Here is a 21,922-nt window from a genome sequence, read left to right as displayed (position 1 = left end):
CCTCTTTCGTAAGTAAGTTTCATTGTATCGTTGGATAGAGGCGGCATTATTTCGCATTGGCACAGTGGACATACGGCACGTCCGCCATGCTCGAGCTGCGGTGTGACGGGCCATTGTGCGGTTTCCTATGGCAAATATCGTGCTTGCACGGAAGCACGTGGACAAACACACCGGCTACAACGCACAGAGGAACGGGTATGGAGACGCGTGGCCATACACGCACACACGTACGAGATCGCGAGGCTTTGTGCTTTCGATTATCGATCGACGACATCTTTGTCGTCGATAATCGAGGCCCCTCCTCCTTTCATGATTTTCCAGCCTTTCCAACGGCACGATGTTTCTTTGATCGAGGGGTTGCGCAGGCTAATTTCGTTATACTATACTGGTTTCGGTGGAGCGGAGTCGATTGTTGGGGTAATTGTTGCGACACGCAAGGCCGAGTCTCCGGGGAATTTGGCTACTCTAGAATCTCTCGTGTCGATGTATAAGGGGATGTTAACCTCGTTGAATCTGTTGAGATTTTTATATTCACAGTAATAATTGAAAGAATAACGAGAAAGAGAAGTTGCATCGAATAAGGCAAGCCATATATCGTTCTTCAATTTTTCGAATACATCGATCGCATTGCAACTTTGGACGAAAAGTGTGTTCCTCGGCAAAGAGGGGACAGTTTGGAGGGGAAACGCGTGCTTTCTACACGTATAAATAGAAGAGGGGGGAGGCAGCTGTTGCGAGTGTCCGCACGAATTAGCTTTCGGGCTCTGGTCGCGAATCGTTAGCCGATTGCTCCGCGAAGCGTGAAAATCGGTTTCGACTACTCAAGGGACCGTGGCAAAACGCTTCCTCGTGACAATTTCCCGCTCTGTGGGAGTAGTACCGTTAATAGCCACGGACATCTGGAACTTGTTCGAGCGGACAATGTTCCATCGTCGATTCCAGGCGATTTTATTTATTCCAATTCGTTCGGAGGAATTTTAGCGATATTTCAGAATCGCGTATCATCCTTCCTCTTTCAATCTCGTAGACGATTATTCCTTAACGAAGGAAACGAAAATCTTATCCGAATATTCCATTTTCGAGAATTATCAAAATTAAAGAGAAAGATTCTCTGCAAATTGTGCGATTGACGATTTTTTTCAATTTTCGTAATATTCGAAAATGGCTGCCAATTTTTTCCATATTCGGCTAATCTTGTTGCAATAAAACTTTTATTTCGATATCCGTTTCTAAACGATTCCGATATTCTCTCCTTTCTTTAAATATCATCAAGAGGGTTGCCAAAGAAAAAAAAAGAAAGGAAAAACAATTTTCCAATTTTTTCCTGAAACGAAAATCTCTCGTCTTAAATAAATTTTCGTCGAAGAATATTCTTGAAGAAAATTTCGGATATAGAAATCGGATATCGAGATATCGAAACTCGATATTCCAATATGATTGGCAGAAAAAGTTTTCAAGCGGGCAGACAACGCGACCAACGATCGCCACTTTTCGATTCGAAGCCGATCAAAGGGCAAGGAACTTTTAAACGGCAATAAAAGAGCGAAAATACCGAAACCCAACGCCGATAATCCTCTTCCTCGATTTCGTTCCCCGCTCCTCCACCCCGTTCCTTCCAGTTTGTTCTTTAGCCGGGGGGGAAAGTTGGGGTACGGCACGCGAGTTTCGTCTCCTTGCCACTTATCCCTTTCCAGTTCCGTTTGCCTTCGAGAAATAGGCGGTCGATCAAACTCACCCGGTATGTTTTCCACCATTTCGATTGCCAATTCCAAATCATTTCCACCCAATTTTTCTTTTCCTTTCTTCCTTCCTTTATTTCGATTTTTTTTTTTGGTAAAATCTCTCAACTCATTGGATATATACTTGCTCGAAGAATTTCAGAAAATAAAAATTCCATTTTCTTTTTTATCAAGTGTATCTCCAATGAGAGAGTCTTTCTATTAAGAATACTGGGATAACAAAATACTACAAAAAGACGGTCTAAAAGAAAAGTTAATAAATTTATTGAGAACAATGAAAGCTTGATCGATACAATATCGATGCAATTATCCTAAATTTGAAACAGCAGGATGAATTATAATCCGGTGGATGATTTAAAGCCCATCCTTTAAAGGCAGAGACGAACGAACGTCCCATTCGATTGCGTTGGATGAAGCGAAGGGGAAGGAAAAAGCGAAGACTTTCAGGAATACGTCGCGCAGGAACGTAACTCTCTCTCTCTCTCTCTCGTTAGACTTTGATTCGCGAGCAGGATGGCTCAAAGCTCTTGAAATACCGGTTTCCAATTTACCGTAGGACGACGTTCGCGGCTTCAAAAGAACCGCGGATCATTTTTCCAACCGCCGTCGTCTGCCGGCGACGAACGTTGTCATCAGTCCTTCAAAAAAAAAAAAAAAAAGAAAGAAAAAAAAGGAAAGAGGTGAATCACGCGTTGTGATTCTAGCACAAAGAGCAACGAGATGTCAACGCGTGATACGCGACGAATCGCGTTGTAACGAGATGTGCAACTGTTGTTGTTGAGATAAACGGCGAAAAAGGGGAAGGGGGGAAGAAAAAAAGTGGAGAGGAGTTTATCTTGGTGAAATGAAAATGAGAACGAGGAGATGATAATAAGGGAGAGAGAATAGGTAATAAAGGAGAGATTATTTTGTTTTTGAAAAGAATCTAATTGAAATTGAAGTTGCTCGATTTATTCTTTTTTTCTTATGCCAAAGTATGTATTAAAATTTAGTGTAAATTCGCTGGTATCGCGTGAATTTTTTCTTGAGAATCTCTCCTCTCTCTTTCTCTCTCTCTTTTTATTTTATAACATCGATTCGAACATCGATTACCCATTTACTTCGTATCCGTCACTTGCCTCGTAATTCCCCTCATTTGATCTTATTCAAGATGGCAAGATCCTCGTTTCGTTTACGTTCGTTAAGTACTTCGCGTCTAACAGCCTCGAACTAGAATTCTACTCTTCTACGCATCAGAGCAACACCGGTAATCACTTCGAACGTTTTCGATAAAACAAATACTCTCCCCTATTTTCTATTCGCGACACGAACAAAGACGATGGAATAAACGACATCTATCTTTCGAGTCGAAAATTGTAATTCGATCTATTGAATAAATTCCTCTTTTTATCGATACTTTGTTCGTAAAAAAAAAAGTTTCGATCGAAAAGTACAAAATTGTGTTGAAAATTGAAAAGAAGTTGAAAAAGGAATATACGAATACACGAGAATGGATCAAGAGACGCTATCGCGAAATATGAATAATAAAATTGATAATTTAAACTATTTAAAAAAAATAAAAAAATAAAAGATATAAAGAAACTATGGAAAAAACTAATACACCGCTTCATCTATCGTCCAAAATTTTTCAATTCTACGAAAAATTATTCAATTCGATAAAAAAATACACGAGATGCTAAAAAATGATCGAAGGAACGCGTAATCGATCGAACGAAATTAAGAAAAGTCGTAACGCGACCGCTCCTTGCGACTTTCGATTAACGCTTAGTTATTCATCGAGCACGCATATCGATTACGCTCCGCGCAGGCTTCGACAATATATCGCCTATCATCGTCATCATCATCGTCCTCGAATGGTTATATTTAAACAAAGCCGTATCCTATGTATTATTCTAAAAAAAAAAAGAAAAAAACTATTACTCGAAACCGAAAGAAAAAGAAAAAGAAAAATCTCCTCTTTTATTAAAAATTAAAGTTTCGATCGAAAAGTTGTACAAAATTGAAAACAAGTTGGAAAGGGAATATACGAATAGACGAGAATGGATCGAGAGACGAAAATGAATAATAAAATTGATAATTTAAACTATTTAAAAAAAATAAAAAAATAAAAGATATAAAGAAACTATGGAAAAAACTAATACACCGCTTCATCTATCGTCAAAAATTTTTCAATTCGACGAAAAATTATTCAATTCGATAAAAAAATACACGAGATGCTAAAAAATGATCGAAGGAAAACGTAATCGATCGAACGAAATTAAGAAAAGTCGTAACGCGACCGCTCCTTGCGACTTTCGATTGTAAACTGGCGTCGAGCGCGCTCGTTTAACCTTAGACGGGCGCGGTAGTGGGGACTCGATTATTCGTTCGAAATCGTGCGAAAAATTTGATCGAACTTTCTCCTTCTGTAACGCGACACCGCGCAAAGATTTTTTTATCATTAAAAATGTATTACGTTCTTTGCACCGCGCGTTAAAGGTATGCAACGACGACGAATGATTAAAAATTAAGGGGACGTGAAAAAATGGGGAAAAAGAAAAGAACAATTTTTAAGCGTAATCGAATCAGAGAAAATGATGAACACAGTGGACGAGTTTATTACGAGGACGCGTTCGATGTTAGATCCAAGCGATACGAGTTTTCGTCGCACGAGTTAATTAACGCGTTTCTGCGTATTTTTTTCCATCCAACTACAATGGAATTTCCATCCACGCATCAGCAGTGGATGTGCGTAAATATCGTACACGTGTGTACGGAAACGCGTATAACTCGTCTCGTGTAACTTCGTCTATCTCGCGCTTTGCTTCCTCCCTTACGTGTCAAAATTATTATCTCGTTAGTCACAAGTTTTCAGCCACGGTGGCGGGCCGCGTTCAAACTTCCGGCAGGCGGCCGGAAGGACGTCAGCGTCGACGAATATTCGTTCGTTGCCGCGAACGGAATCAGAAACCGTCGACGTTTTACGAATTAACATTCGAAAAACGCGTATATTTTTTATTTTTCCTGTTCTTTTTTTTTTTTTTTTAATTAATTATCTATACATATCTGTTTTTCTTTAGCGATATATTGAAAGAAATTTGGAGACAGATATTTTTATAATTTTAGAAGATTTAAGATAATCAGAAATCGATGGAGTGAAATTGTACAAGTATTTACTTAAAATTTCTAAACATAAATTGTAAATTCTACTACGAGAGTCAAGTTTTTTTAAGAAAAATTAAAAAGAGAAATCGTTCGTGGTATAATTAAAACGATATTATCTTCTTTTTTTTTTTTTTAAATTTAGAGTTTACGAGAAAGCAAACAAGATTGGCGACAAAAAAAAGGATTCCCGTATTCTTGATTAAAATTTTGGACTTTTTCCCGCGTATAAAGGAACGAGCATATTGACACAGAAAATACGTGGAAAGTTCTTAATCTGAAAAATAGCGATGGAGTCACGTTCCTGTCCGTAAATCCAATCTCTATCCGCGGCATTAACACCAACTTAATTTTGCCCGTATATTTTACGAGTAAAGTTAATTACATCATTACACAAATCGAGCGTTTCGCGTAACACGAGAGGATTTAATTTTTTTTTACTTGTAATATATTCAATCATATCGAATGTGTACGAATTTATTTTATTCCTTTTTTTTTTTAAACAAAAACTAATGGGGAGGAAGGGAGGAGGGAAAGGGAATAATTCGTTAATCAGCACGTTTCACGTTTCGACGAAATGAAATTTGAACGAATCAAGCTTTTCGAAACAGTGTTGTCGAACGAACACTTCGTTTCGAAGTTACTATAAATTGCTAACACGCAATTTGCGAAAATTCATTAATAAACCGATACAGAGGGGCGAATTTTTCGCCGCGGCTTGGGAAAGGAATTTTTCCCAAATGAAAATTTACCGGCTATTTTTTCCCATCGATGATTTTTTTTCCACGCCGACGAAAGTTTCCATCCGGCGTAAATCCGGATATTGATCCGCCATTTTCCAACGTATTTTCACGTTATCTCTATTCGCCCGAATTTCAACCAGTAGCGTAGTATTTTACATTTGAATGCGGAGGCTTGTTTCGCTGATATACCCTTTGGTAAATTCGTAATTGAAAAGACGGAGGGAATCGCGAAACTCTCGTTCCTTTCTCTCTCTCTCTCTCTCTCTCTCTCTTTTCTGTCCATTCATATCGCTATTTTCGATAGTATATCGCACGCGGTAGTATCGAAAATCGTGTCGATTCGATTGAAACGGCTTTGATAGTGTTATAAAAATATTCTGAAAATTCTACTAGTTTCCCCGTAACGAGATTTATAGTCGAGTTGTAACGAAGGATTTTTTTTTTCTCCCTTTTTCAATATCCGTAACGTTGCTAACAACCTATATATATCCACGAATATAGATTAAAAGCATTAAATATATAATTCCAAAGTTTTAAATTTTATCATTGAATATTTTAAAGTCTTCAAAAAAAATCTACTCTCGAACTTGAATAAAGATACCTCTCCCTCGATATAATATCTCACCGGTATTTAACGCGTTTTCCATCCTCCAAAAGGATGGGCGAAAATCGCCAGGAGGAATTTTCGTTCGGCTCGCAAAAGCGACGACATCCTTTTTCTACGTGCCGGTCCCTCGAATATTCCCCAAGGGATGGAGGGTCGTACACAAACCGTGACGCGGGGAAAGAGAGGGAGAGTATCCTCCAGCCTCGAAGGGAATAGACACAGCGGGGACGAAGTGACAGGAAGTGGAAGGATATTAGCCTGGATGTCACTCGAGGTAATAGGAAGAGGTGAGCATCCCCTCCGCCCTCCTTGCCCCTCCCCCTCCCATTTTCTATACGTCCCGAGGGTGCGAGACACTGGGTGGAACAGGGGAAGAGAGGTCCCTCCCCCGGTAACGACAGCCGCTTCTACGTTTTCACCGATGGATTTTCAACCCATCGATATCGATACCCCAGACTTCTTCTTCTTCTTCTTCGTCAGACTTTATTCCGTTCTCTAATAGCTCGTCTCCCGGCGAATTTTCCTCGAGTGGGCGCTTTTTTGGAGAGGGTCGACGAGTGTTTCTTCCTTTTTTTTTTTTTCCCGTGTAATTTTATGCTTCGTACACGTATGATTAGATTTGGCGTTTCGAGATTGGATCTTTGATCAAAATTTCTTTGAAAATTATATAAAAAATTCGATTCGACGAGAGTTGTATCTTTATTAGTTAAAGATATAGTGTACAGAGAAATTTTGTTTTATAACCACAAGAATTCGAGAATTGAAACGTGTCTGCCGTGAATCCCAGAAAAGATTGACATCGCGCGCGATAAAATAAAAAGAGAAAAAAGTAATTAGAAAAAGAAGGGAAAAAAGGAGAAACGATTTTTCCATTGAAAGAGGAACAAGTTCGCCTGTAGTTAAACCACCGTGTCACCTTTGCACGTTCGATTTCGAATTCGCGTGTATAGAAAAAGTTTTCAGGCTGCTGCTGCTGCTGCAGCAGCAGCACCAACCCAGCAGCCAGTCCCCCCTAACGGGGAGATCCAATCCCATCCTTTGATCCTCGCTTTGCATTTTAATGACCTATCGTCTGGCTGGCTTTAACTCGTCGTTGGTTGGTCACGAAAAAGGAAAAAAGGAAAAAAAAAAAGGAAGAAAGAAAAAAGAAAAAAAAAGGGGAAAAATGAATAAAAAAAAGAAAAAAAAGAAAGCCTCTCTACAAGGAGAATATTTTGTCGGCTATGCGAGCCACGCTTTTCTAACAAACTGTTTGAAAATCCTCTCGATCCACGTGAAAATAATCGACAGGTAGTTTGCAAAAGGAAAAAAAAGGAAGGAAAAAATAGATACACACACACACATACATACATATATATAATAGAGAGTAAGAGAATTGTAACGTGATTCGAGAGAAAAAAAAGAAAGAAAGAAAGAAACAAAATTATCCTTTCCTCTTCTATCCTCCCCTCCTCGATACACACGTTTTTCCGCCACTGTTGATTGTTAATTAGATATCCTCACGAGTTTCCACGAGCCATCCAACGATTATCCGTTTGGTTATTGTGGAAACGAGACCGGCGGGGAAGTTTTAACGAAGCCGGCAGGCTTTTAAAAACCGAAATCGATGTAACACACCCCTTCCACACCCCTTGGTGCACGATTATCGGCGTGCAGGATTCGCGAGTGCTCGCGTGCTCCTCCAACCCCTAATTAACGTCCTCGAGCGTTTCCCTCATTTTCGAGGCAATTCGACCGACCGGATCAAACTTCAGAATTACTTCTTTGAGCACGTGATAAACCTACCCTTCACGGGGGAGGAGGAGGAGGATCCTCCCTTTGGATTTGTTTCCTTTTTTTTAATTTTTCCAACTCGATTCGAGAATCATCGTTACTTTTCAAGAAATATATTTGGATATTTCTTTAATTGAATATATATATTTATAAATTCATATGTGTTGGATAATAAACAAGTTCAGCCGGGATATCGTTAAAAACTTTGTTCATATAAATGGAAATTATATAAGCAAACGAAGAATTATACCATGCAAATTGAAGAAACTTTGAAACATGTCGATCCCGATTTTTTCCTTTTACGAAGATGTGACAACTGCGTCTATCTGATAACAACAAATATAGAAAAATTAAAGAAACAACCCCTCACTTACTTGAACTATTTAAAACACAAACTTTTACAATTTTATAAATTGAGGATACTTACTTAATCAAATTGATTTCCCCATAAAATCGAACAATCCTCTCAAATAATCGTACAAGAAAAAAAAAACTATTCTCCTATTAGCGAAGAGAAAGAAAAGCCAAAATTACTTGGTCAACAAGTTAAATCCATCCAACAGAACGCAACGTAGCTAACTTACCTTACATATACATCGTTAAAAGTGAACAGAGAGAGAGAGAGAGAGAGAGAGAGCGAGACGAAAGTTCTCTTAATTGGCCAAGAAAAACGAGCAGCCATTGGTTGGAACGCGTCGATTAGGTTGGTGTACAATGACGAGGGCCACGGCTTGCATCCCTTTAACGAGAGGGAATTGCGTTCGAGGGCCCAGTTCTCGGTTTAAAGTTGGCACGACTGCGTTTGCCCGATTGGCCGGAAAATGAGAAACGTTGGACTCGCGCTAATTAGGGTCTCGACCTTCGGATTATACGCGATAATTATTGCGAGAAATCTCGTTTAATAGCGCGGAATCTGAAAACGTATGCAACCATTAATAAAGGTATTCCCTCTTCCCCTCCCCCAGCGTTATTTACGAGGATAATCCCAGCGTTGCATCGACTTTTTCCTTCGGTTAATTATATGTTTGTAGAAATTCCGTCGATGGAGATCGATCGCGGCGATTTTGTTTCCTTTGAAACGGGGGAAGAAAATAATTGGAAATTCGCGTGGGTTGTGAAAAATTATCGCAATAATTGCGTGGAATTTGGAAAATTCGTTTCGAGAATTCATTAATACTTGAGAATCGAGGAAAGTTAGGATCTATTTGCTGAGAAATATTGGAGAGAAAAATTCGTTTATCGAAGATTCTATAAATTTGTATTATTAATATTTTTGCGTTAACACTTTCATCTCGTTGATTTGTTTATTCTTTTTAATTATTAGAACAATTATAATATATCGCTCCTTTTATTATTGAAAATCAGAAGAAAGAAAAAGAAGATGAAAAATAATTTTTACTTTATCAATCTGAAAGAAATGGTTTTCGATTTTTGTACAAATATATTTCTAAATAACTGTATTATTGTTAGAATTATTTCTCGTTAAAAGTGAGCATTGTATCGAGGATTGAAAATTGAAGAATAATACACTTGATTCTATAATAATCTCCGCGAATCGAAGGATACACGCACGCATCAGTTGTTTCGTTAATTTTCGCGATAAATTATAAAACGATGCTATTAGCGATAAAATCCACAATCACTTAATATAATATCGAATCATATATCTGCAGATATGAAACGGTCTGAAAACGCAATCGGATGCATCGATGCGAGGAACACACACGGTCTTCTCTTCTTTCTGATGTTGCTAATTGTCGCTTTTTAATACGCTTCGAATGTTTTTCTTCTTTTTTTTTTTTTTATCATTGTTCGCATCATCGACGCGCGATTAAAATTCATATCTCCGTAAACCGATCTTTTTCCACGAATTATTGAAAAAAAAACCGATACCAAGCGAGATTCTTCTATTTTTCTTTCCTTCCCTCTTTCTTTTTTTTTGAGATACACTCGAATAATTTTCTCTTTTTATAATCATATAAAAATGTATGGAATGAAGTAAATATAATTGTTGTATTTTTTTATTAATTATTAACACTCCATATGGAAAATAATCATAAATACCAAATGAAATGATTCGTTAAATATATTTTAATTAATGAAACTCGCTGAAGGTGAAGATAACTAATTGTTAGTGATAGGTACATAAATATCTATTGTATATAATTAATAAAAAAATATTAAAAACCTGTCAGAAATATATATATAAATTGATAAATTTTTAGTAACTTTTTCAGACGATGAATCAATTCTATTCGTTACATTCCCACAATGTTAAATAAATAATTATAATAACGACTCTTCAAAAACTGCTCCTTTTTTTTACAATCCTTCCTCGAGTTTGGAATTCGATAACGAGTTCGACCAAATCATCCCTACTTCAACTTCCTACATTCCTCTCGATCTTCTCGATTCTTCGAATTCTATTCCCGAAATTTCACTTAAAAATTTCACGCTGAAAATTGAAATTGTTAGTTTCGAACACAATAGAATAAGTAGAACGAGAAAAAAAAAAGAAAAGAAAGAAAGAAAAAAGTGCATTCGCGGTTAGAGATGAATGAATTTTTAAAAATATTTTCTCCACCCTTTTGTTCTTCCATTTTCAATTTTTCCGATGGTAAAGAGAACCACCCCCGATTCCTCTCGGAAAGCATTTTAATCTCAATCGAAAATTACATCGCTCGCCCGATACAAAAAAAAAAAAAAAAAAAAAAAGAAAAAAAAAAATTGAAGTTTTCCACGCTTGTTGTTGTCGACGCGGGGACAAAAGCGCGTCCACGATTTTTCGAAACGGCGTTTTGTCGAAACGTTGTTAGCATCCGGTTTTGTGGCTGCGATCCGCGTTTCAAAACGACACCCTCCCTCTCTCCCTTTTTTCTTAACCACGGATCCCTCCGTGATAATTATTGTCTACCGTGGGAAGAGGGTGGCAGTCGAGGCTCTAATTAGCGCAATCTCGTTCGCCTCCAAGTCTCCTCCGTTCTTTGACGCGAGGTACGAAACAGAGAGAACGATGGCTCGCAGAACCATCGCTGTTGTATGAAGCAAATAGGTGTGGAAATACGATTAAACGTTTCAAGTTACTTAGAAGATTTGTCAATTATTATAACTTTAATAGTTGAAACATTTCTTTCAATTGTGTGTTTTATATATTGGGTTGGCAACTAAGTAATTGCGGATTTTTTTTAGAAAATTCTTTCATGGAACTAAATAAATTTATTCTGTAACGTGTTGCCCATTTTGATCAATGATCTTTTGCCATCTTTCAGGCAGCATCATAATCCCACGTTCATGAAACTTGTGGTTTTTATTAGCAAAAAACTGAATCGGGTACGATTCGATATCATCATCATTATTGAAATTTTTACCATTCAAGGAGTTTTGTAAAGATCGAAACAAAAAGTAATCGGATGGTGCAAAGTCAGGACTATATGGTGGATGTGGCAAAACATTCCAACCAAGCTCCAATAATTTTTGCCGAGTGACCAAAGATGTGTGGCCTTGCATTGTCACGATGCAATACAACACCTTTTCGATTTGTCAATTGAGGCCGCTTTTCTTCAACTGCATTGTTTAATTTCGTCAGTTGTTCGATGTAGACAACAGAATTGATCGTTCGGTTGGGTGGTAAGAGTTCAAAATAGACAATTCCTTTGTAATCCTACCAAACCGATAACAAAACCTTCTTTCGACGAATACCAGCTTTTGATGTTGTTCGAGCTGGTTCACGTGGCCTGCTCCACCATCTTTTCCGCTTGATATTGTTGTAAACAACCCATTTTTCATCGCCAGTTATCAGTCGTTTTAAAAATGGATCATTTTCATTACGTTTCTTTAGCGAATCGCAGCTGTTAACGCGTTGCGTTAAATGCTTTTCTTTCAGTTCGTGAGGAACCCATGTATCGAGTTTTTGAACATAGCCAAGTTGTTTTAAGCGGTTTTCAATGCATGTATGCGATACATGAAGCTTCTCTGCAATCTCACGAGTTGTACTGTGACGATCCGAATCGATTATTGCTTTGATTAGATCGTCATCAACTTCAACTGAAATCCGCAATTACTTAGTTGCCAATCCAATATATTAGCTGGCACAACGATGGAAATATCATAAACAAGATTTGCAGAATGATGAAAATTGGAATATCTATTATTATTAAATAAATTATATCTCCGGCCTAAACGGATTAATATTATTATTATTTACGTATTATGATATTAAAATTGTTTCGAGGGAGGATCGCAAAAAGAGATCCCCCCCACCCTTTCGTTAAAACAACCAAGTTTTAACCAATATTGATTACAATGCCCGTTTGCTCGGATATCTTTTGTTATTTTACCAGCAGGAAATTATACGAGAGAGATTCATTATTGAGAGCGGGAACCATTGTATGATCACGCGGGATCCCGTTTGATCTACATACATTATACGCGCGAATATCAGCCCCTGTAACCAAATGAGCATCGATAATTGCTCCAGTCGCATTAATTACTAAGTCGATATTCAAATTCGCCCGCCTATATTATAATAGGTTTTTGTTTAGCGTCACACGCGCGCTCCGTAATTACACGAATTATTTTCATTGCCCGCTTAATTGATCCATTCCGGAAGACGGAATCATCTTCGAATCCAAACCTATCTTTCCTTTCGTTTATAAATAGGTTTCATAAATTTGGAAAATATTCAATTTCAAAAAAATTAGAAAGAGATTTAATCGCGAACAATTTTCAAGATTTTTCACTTTTTTAATATTCCGTAGTTAAAGGAAAATATATATATATATATATTAACCTATATTATAATAGGTTTTTGTTTAGCGTCACACGCGCGCTCCGTAATTACACGAATTATTTTCATTGCCCGCTTAATTGATCCATTCCGGAAGACGGAATCATCTTCGAATCCAAACCTATCTTTCCTTTTGTTTATAAATAGGTTTCATAAATTTGGAAAATATTCAATTTGAAAAAATTAGAAAGAGATTTAATCGTGATCAAGATTTTTCACTTTTTTAATATTCCGTAGAACGGGTTGAAAGAAAAAAGAAAAAAATTCGAAGGGCTTGAATAATTGAAAATTGAAAGAAATCGGCAGTAATTGGCGGCAAGGTTGCCAAAATGACTGCGAGATATCATTTACCCGACCGAGACGACCCGGAAGGAAGGAATGAAATTAAAGTGGCGCGACCAGTTACAAGCAGCATCCTCTCCTCGGCGCACTTTTGCATTTAGATGACCATGCTAACGAGCGTATTACAGTTTCTTTCTGTGACGTTCTCCTCCGTTGGCCGAGGCGGTTTCCGGCCGCGAGCTCTCCAAGTCGTGGGAAAAATTCCCAACTAGGACGACCGTCAACTCGAAAACGCTCGATTCTCTTCTTCTTCCTCCCTTCTCTCTCTCTTTTTCCCCTTTGACACGAGATACGCGCTTATGTAATTGCACTCGGGACAAACGAACACACAGCCACCGGCCAACCGGTAATTAAACCGGAAGTCAGGGTTGGATTACAGGATTCGAGGACGTTTCCACCTTATTTCGTTTCTATTCGAAACGAGGAAGAGAGAGAGAGAGAAAGATTATGAAGGTTTCGAAATATAAGGCTCGTTTTAATGCGTTGCAACGATTGTTTATGAGATTATTTATGAACAAAAAATAAATTTTTTAATCGCGCATTTATTTCAATTTGTCGAGGATAATTAAGTTCTACGAAGATTTGCACTTTTATGCATATAATTACGAAGCTTTATTATAAAAATTATTTATGTATTATTGTATAACGTAATTCAGTCAAACTAAAATTTCGTTATAGTAAGCAAAATATCCAATTCCATTCTATTTTAACGCGTGCACGCAACATTTTCAGAAAATGTACAGGAGGCGCGGTACACGAGGATCGATATCCGCTATACTTGCTTCATCATTCTACGCATTGAATAAATTCTACCCCTCGACCATTTCAACGAACCACTCTTCCTAAACAATCAACCTGCCCATCAACAATTACAACTCAGAATTGTACTCCCCACAAATCGAACGAGTCCATCCCCCATCCTCAACAAGAATATTTCCACTATATATCCTCCTTTCCTATTGTATTCCACACGCAAATTTCGAAACAGGTGCGAAAATCGAATAAATTGTTTCTTGCAATTATATCTTTTTAAATATGCTCGTACAAAATTCTAAAAAAAAAGAAATGTTAAAACTTATAAAATCAGAAAAAAAAGGAGAAACTAACACGTTCCATAAATTGATCTATTTCATATTAATACGTTTTTCACGAATTAAAAAAAACCTCGATACACGAAAATACACGACAGACCATCTTTCATCGCCGATAAATTTCCTCCTCGAGCGTACAATTTCTCCCTTCTCTCGGCATTATTGTGTTCCTTTCGCGACACGAGGAGCCGATACCTATATCTCCTCCCCCTCCTCTCCCTCCTCCACTCGTTTTATCTCTTTCGAAACGAAATAAAATTCGAACGATATTCCCGGGCCGGGAAAATTTCAGTTTCGTGCTTCCACAACAAGCTTTTGCACGAGTAGCGGGTAAACAACGGCGGTGGGTGACAGTTAGAAAAATATTCTTTCACGAAAATTTCACGCACGCACACGTGCAGGAAGGGGAAATAATAGGTCGTGACAAGTTTGACTCGGCGAAAAATCGAAAAATCGGCGACAAAGCTTGTTGTAAGCCGCCGCTTGCTTACGACGACTTTGTCGTTGGAAATAATTAGCGGATCGTTCGCTCAAACGACTTTGTCGTTTACGCGAGGTGTGTATCAACCTTTCTCTCTCCCCGTGGATTTTAATTGGTACGTACCTCTTCTGGCGTTTGAAATAATTGGGGAGGGAGGGAGGGGGAAGGCTCACTTTGTTACTTCGTTCTTCGAGTTTCTTTTTCGAGTTAATTAAGCGAGGCTTAGGGTGAGATGGTTTTAATAATTTTGTTTTTTTTCGATTCTCAAAAGATTTTGAAATTGAAATCGGAGAAGGGCATCAAGATATCATCGAAAGGATCGAGATTTGTGGAAATTAAAATTTAAGAGATGCGTATTCTGTATATATAGATCGAAATTAAGAATTGAATATTTTATAAACTTATTATTTATTAGAATTATAACACGTTAGGATGATTTGTTTAAATAACATTGATATTCGGTAGAATAATGTTTCAGTAGTTTCGTCAACCCGAATCCATTAAACATTGAGCACAAATATTATCGTATCAAATAAACTGTATCCGGTTTCCCAATATTTAATTTATTATACTGAATTATCCAGAAATACGATCCTCCCCCGAATATATTTTCTCTGAAAATTAGGTTAGGTTCGATAGATATTCATCGATCAATTCCAAACAACTATGCAAAATTATAAAAATTAACAAATAAATCGTGCACCTAATCTAACTTTTCCCTTGAAAACGTATCGTAAAAACAATCATCGTTAAAAAATTCTAAAAAAAAAAGAAAGAAAAGAATCAATCAGACATCAGAAAGAAGATTACTCGTTCCGAGTTTAATTTGATCAAGAAAGAAAGAGGCTCGAAGATCGTTCTGAATCGTTCCTCCTGTGAGCTCTTCTCGCGACCGGAAACAGAGGTTGCAGCGCGTCAGGAACACCCGTTATCGGTGTTGTTGCAGCGTGATTTCAACTTTGTTCGAGCGATTTGACGCTGGATGGCTCTAGGGGGAAATTGATTCCCCAACTTGCTCGCGCCTCTCCCCCCGCGCCGCGTCTTACAGGATTTCCATTATATTAAACTTCGGGGCGGAGGAGAAAGGCCAATTTTACGCGAGTCCCTGTGTATAACGTTAATTGGGCATTGTATTCATGGTTGAATATCCATAGATTTCCCGCCCCGGCATCGATATTTTGTTGATTAAACAGCATTATGCAAATCGTGCTACGGTCTACCGCCGTGCTAGTCTACTCTGCTCCCGTGGAAATCGAGTTTTCGAAGATGGAGAATTTAGTGGTCTCTTGGCGGAGGGAAGAAGTGGCGGGAAAGTGGGCGAATTTGAATTTAAATGGGTATGGAGGGAGGAGGATGACGATGTTCCAGTTCGGGGGAGGGGTAGTTTGTTCCAGTTATCGATAGATTTTCACCTTTAATGCGGAGGAGTTGTAAAGGAGGGATAAATGTGAATACATTTAATTACTTTTTCGAAATTATCATATCGATTCATCCTCGATAAAAGTACCTTTTTTAAGCAAAATGAAAGAAAAGAAATTATTGGTTATCGATATTTGAAAATTGTTCTTTCTAAGAAAGGAGAGAAAAGGGAGGGAAGTCAAGTCCTCCCTTTAAATCCTCCAAAATCCTCGATGGCCAAGTTCACGAATGCTCGACGTTCAACTCACTCACCCCTTCCCTCCCTCTCGAGAATTCGCATCACCTAGGGATCGTTTTCACCGATTCCTGGCAAATACAAGTCCTGTCCAATTACAGGATAATTAAATTGCGCGTAAAGGGTGGTTTCGGTTCAGAGGGTTCGAGAGAGAGAGACGAGGGGTGTTTTGATGTTCATCGGACGGTGACGTGTTCTGTGCCGATGAATATTTACAATTGCGAGTGTTTGTCAATATCATTGGTGTGCTCGAACCGTGTCCGTGTAAAACAAGTATTTTATTAAAAAATATTTACACGCGAGAGATATTGATCATGTACGGAAAGAAGGGTAAATTCTTTTTTTTAATCCTCGCGTGAATACATATATAAAGATATTCCATTTCGATTTATTTATTTCTCGTGAGAATTATTTATTTATTCCTTTACGTACATCATCTTCCCTCTCACGATTGTTAATTGCTATTTAATAATTTTAATAATCAAACACTGACATAAGAGTCCACATTTGTAAATAGATTTCAATGTTTTCCTTTTACTTAACAAATTCGAAGAAAAAAAAGGAAACTGCACAAATAATAATTAAAACACAAATTTACCTAATCACTTGCGAAGTAACGAGAGAAAACGTACAAAAAAAAAAAAAATCGGATATAATATCCCTTTTCACAGAAGGGCAGAAACGAACAAAATCCACCGTTATTTCACCAAACACAATCGAAAGATAAATCCGGCATCCGGGAATCGGATCCGCTGTCCCCTTCTCTCCCCCTCCCCTCGCCCACATCCGTGATTCCTACTCGAAGGCCGGTCCACCGACCATAAATACAGTTCGACCTGTCGATACGGGGGTAGGAGAGGGGGAGAGAGGATCCGCTTCTTGCCGGGACATTCAAAATTCCCCGGCATCCGTCTGCAAAGTGGATTCCGATAGATAGAGACGTCCCTCCTCCTCCTCCTCCTCCTGCTCCTCTCCCTCTCTCCAGGGCCGCCTATCTTTCGCCTTTATCCGACGATAGATTGTCTCAGAGTCAAACGACGTCCTGTCGTTTCTACCCTCTAATCCGTGGGCGGGACGTCTGTCTCGTTAAATGGCCGTCCAACGGCCGGCCCTAACAGGATTTCAACGATCCTTGCGGTGAATTCCGCGCGGATGCCCCGTATTACACGGCTCCAACAACCCCTTCGAATCGATCCTCTTTCCCGCCCTCGACCATGTAAATTACAGGAACGATCTAACGTGTGGGTGGAGAGGAGGGGAGGTGGAGGGAAAGAGGAGAGGGTGATTATTTGCAAGAGAATCATTCGTTTTTATTTATTTATGGCGAGTAGTTTTATGCAATGTGTCGATGATTTTATGGATATCTTGTTATATAGAAGTAGAATTATTGTTACGAAAACGTTGATGGAAAAAAGAAAAGAAAAAGAATCTTATATATAATCCTTCTTCTTCCACTTTTCGAAAATTTTCTATCGAAGAAATACAGACGGATATGGAGGAGGAAGAAACGGATCAAAATCATCACGAGGCACGATCAAAGAAATTGCACAGCTGTGTAATTGAGGAAGTGAGAGGTGAGCGGTTTCGAGGAGAGGGCGATCCTTAGAAATTTATTAAACTACAACGGGGGGCAATTTACGGGTACGGGAAGGACAACATAATCCCGGTGAACTCGTGCAGAAATTTCCTTGTCGATCGCGTGGCAGGGTTTAAACGGCCGAGTGCTCTCTCTCTCTCTCTCTCTCTTTGGAACGATAAAGTAGAAAAGTGGATCGCGCGCATTCCACGTAGAAATTGAGCTTGCGGCGAACGACCGCGTTTTTCCGCTTTATCCCCCTTTCCTCTACTCTACTCCTCTCCACGTTTCCCGCCATTGTTCCTCGCGTAGATTTACCCTCGATCGTCCCCCCCCTTTTCCTTCGATTTTTCTCGCCTCCTCTTCCTTTCTTCCGTTTCTTGGAATTAATTTTGATCTCGCGAGGAATTAACGCGAACGAATCCTCGAAACTTGGAAATTTCATCGTGGAATTTACACGTGGATTTCGAAGGGGGAGGGAAAATTGGAAAAGATTTTCTTTTTCTTCTTCTTCCAATTCTCGAAGTTCGTTACGAAGAAAGAGAGAGAGTTATTCCTGATTTTTAATTAGACGTGAAATAAGGAAATAAGGATTTGCTTGAGGATTTATTTTTTCTCTTCTTTCTATGAAATTGAACGAGACTTTTGGAAATCTTACGAAGGGATATATTTGTTGGAAAGAAGATTTTTTCAATTCTCGAGATTAGTAACGAAGAAATTTATTGGTAAGTTTTAATTGGTTTTTGCAAAGTTTATCATTTTACGCGAATGAAATTTTCGATTATGATTTTTGACCGATCGAAACGAAAAAAAGGAATGGATTCCTTCGAGATTTTTCAATCGATGCGTGACTTTTTTTTTTCCTTTTAAGAGGGGGGGTTTATTCGGTGGAAAATTTTGTTCGGCAATTTATTTGCCCGTTGAGTTTATTGGACCGTGAGGTTGGATTAATTGCCGAATGAAATATGGAGGTGCAGCGTCGACGCTTTGTGCCCGCCAATATCTTTTCCATAAAGGAAGAATGTAGTCCAATATCGAGATATCGCTGTGTTACCTTTAATTGCGCTCGCCTCGGTGTTTAATATTTTCTCGATGGAATCCCGCCTTTTATTCCCTCCCTCCCGCACCCTTGTGTGCCCCCCTCTAACACCAATTCTCGCGGATATTCTATATCTGATCCGATAAAACACCGTACACATATTACTATACTGTAGAACAAAACGGAAGTCCAACCATTTCGTTTCGAATATCGGGCATTATTTCTCATTTCTTGATGCATATCTCGTTCTATCCACCACTGTTTTACCACTGTATTGTCGTTTATCTTTGTAAAAATGCAAAGGAACGTCGTTTGACGAATGGACGAACGCGTTGCACTCGTAATAACAGCGAATGCGAAAACAGGAGATGTTTATATTTCAAAGGGAGTGAAATTAAAAAGATTTAATGTAATCTACCTTCCCTTAATAATCTTCCTTCATCAAACATTAATACGATAATTTAAGTTAATAATATTATTGACAAGTGGAAAAATTAATCCATGTAACGTATCAACGTTTAATTCAATTCGTTTTTCCTCAACAATTATCATCGCCGTCGAATTAAACTCATTTGTAAAGAAAGAAGAAAGAAATATTATACTCGCACAACGCTAAGATAATAAAACGATTGACTCAAACTAATAATACATTTTTTCCCAAACCATATTCTTCGTTCCAATTTCCATTTGCAAAGGAAAGAAAAAAGAAAGATCGATCGGGATAATCATCGATCGAGTTTTCGAAAATCGTTGTCGCCGTTCTTCCGCCGCTTTCGACGCGTAACCACGCCAATTTCCGCAGCCTGTTAGCGAGGCGGCAATGTGGGTAAGGAAGGTGGTAAAGGGATGCACACGGCCTGGCCTCTCGTCGACGTTAATTAAGAGGCATTAAGAGACTCTGGGACGACGGAGGTGGTCGTCGCCCCTTTAATATCTGTCGGTCGCCAACCGAGCCGTAACCGGCGATTTTCCGCCCTCCACCACTGACCCAGATTTCCTCCTCGTCGTCCCCCTCCCCCTCTCTCTCGTCCGTCCATCTGTCTCTATATGTCTCTCTCTTTCTCTCTCGTCATTCATAACGAGAGACGCAATCCCGTTTCGAAGAATCCTCTCGCGTTTCTTTCCTCTCTCTCTCTCTCTTTCTCGCTCTTCTTTGAACTCAGAAAGCGGGTAATCGTGCGAGTACCGCTTTTTTCCTCGCTTCCAAGTATCGGTACTTTGTTGTTTCCAACGTGTTATTTACTTCTGTTTGAAAGTTGAATAATTACGTCTCGAGTTTTGCGTGTTTAATAATTTGGATATTTAGAATAAGAATTAAAAGAATTATGAAATTGAATTATGAAAATTTCCAATCTAAGTAATACATAAGATTAACATCTGGTATAATTATTTTTTCTCTACTTTCAAATATCGGTACTTTTGTTGTTTCCAATATGTTATTTATTCCGTTTGAAAGTTGAATAATTACGTCTCGAGTTTTGCATTTAATAATTTGAATATTTAGAATAAGAATTAAAAGAATTATGAAATTGGAAAAATTTTCAATTTAAGTAATATATAAGATGCATTAACATGTATCTATAATTATTTTTTCCCATTTCCAAGTATTGATACTTTGTTGTTTCCAACGTGTTATTTATTTCGTTTGAAAGTTGAATAATTACGTTTCGAGTTTTGCGTTTAATAATTTGAATATTTATGATTGTGTTATTTTTATATAGAATAATTAAAGGAATTATGAAATTGGGAAAATTTTCAATCTAAGTAATACATAAGATGCGTTATAACATAGTATAATTATTTTTTTTTCTACTTCCAAGTATCGGTACTTTGTTGTTTCCAACATGTTATTTACTTCTGTTTGAAAGTTGAATAATTACGTCTCGAGTTTTGCGTTTAATAATTTGAATATTTATGATTATATATTTTTATATAGAGTATATACATTATAGTATTATAGTATTATATGTATATAGAGTATATAGTATTATTTTTATATAGAATAAGAATTGGGAAAATTTTCAATCTAAATAGTACATAAGATGCGTTATAACATAGTATAATTATTTTTTTTCTACTTCCAAGTATCGGTATTTTGTTGTTTTCAACACGTTATTTATTCCGTTTGAAAATTGAATAATTATGTCTCGAGTTTTGCGTTTAATAATTTGAATATTTAGAATAAGAATTAAAAGAATTATGAAATTGGAAAAATTTCCAATCTAAGTAATACATAAGATTAACATAGTATAATTATTTCTAATTATTTCATTGAAAATATATATATTTCTTTCCTCTTTCTAGAAAGTAATTTATAATGACATTATATAGCATACCATTGTTGACGAGTTCCACGTATCGACGAGTTATAAAACGCTTGAAAGGTTAGATTCTCCGTGGATTATTTCTAGAATAAGATGGAAAATCTGATAAGTCTATATCCCCTTAATGAAAAAACAAGATATTTCGTCAGAAACCTCGTTTCCCTTTTGTTTCCGCGCTGGAACAAAAGAAAGTTTCGTTTATTCCCGCAACGCACGACTCCGTCTTCCCAGAAGACGTTTTAATTAGTTTCCCCTTCATTAAAAGAAGAACTCCGCCGCGAAACAAGGTGGACACTGCTTTGTTGCACTGCGTTTCAAAAGTTTGAAAACGTCCCTCCTTTGAACCCTCCTTCATACGATTTCTTCAACTCTTTCCAGAAACGCGTATCTGCAAAACAAACCTTCCTTTCCCCTTCTCACAGATATTAAATATCTTTTACAGAAGCTAAGCTTTCGAAATTTAACGTGCACGATGAAAATTACTTACGAAAGTGAATCTTCTCTCAGGATAATAAGACGATATCAAAATTCTAATACTGCATCCACTATTACAATATAACAGGCTTCTATGGTTATTCAGTTTCGTTTTTAATAATCCTTTTTCCATCATTTCAAACTTTAAACTG

At 37.8% G+C, this 21,922-nt stretch overlaps 1 protein-coding gene across 1 annotated transcript in view; it reads right to left on the bottom strand.

Moving 5' to 3' along the window:
* Nucleotides 1-21,922, bottom strand: part of LOC726496 (protein lin-37 homolog) — an 84,902-nt gene that overhangs the window by 33,401 nt on the left and 29,579 nt on the right. The gene's annotated exons all lie outside the window — the stretch shown is intronic.

This window comes from Apis mellifera, linkage group LG3 (assembly GCF_003254395.2).
Source record: "Apis mellifera strain DH4 linkage group LG3, Amel_HAv3.1, whole genome shotgun sequence".
In the NCBI taxonomy this organism is placed as follows: Eukaryota; Metazoa; Arthropoda; class Insecta; order Hymenoptera; family Apidae; genus Apis; species Apis mellifera.
This window is presented reverse-complemented; position numbering and strand designations above follow the sequence as displayed.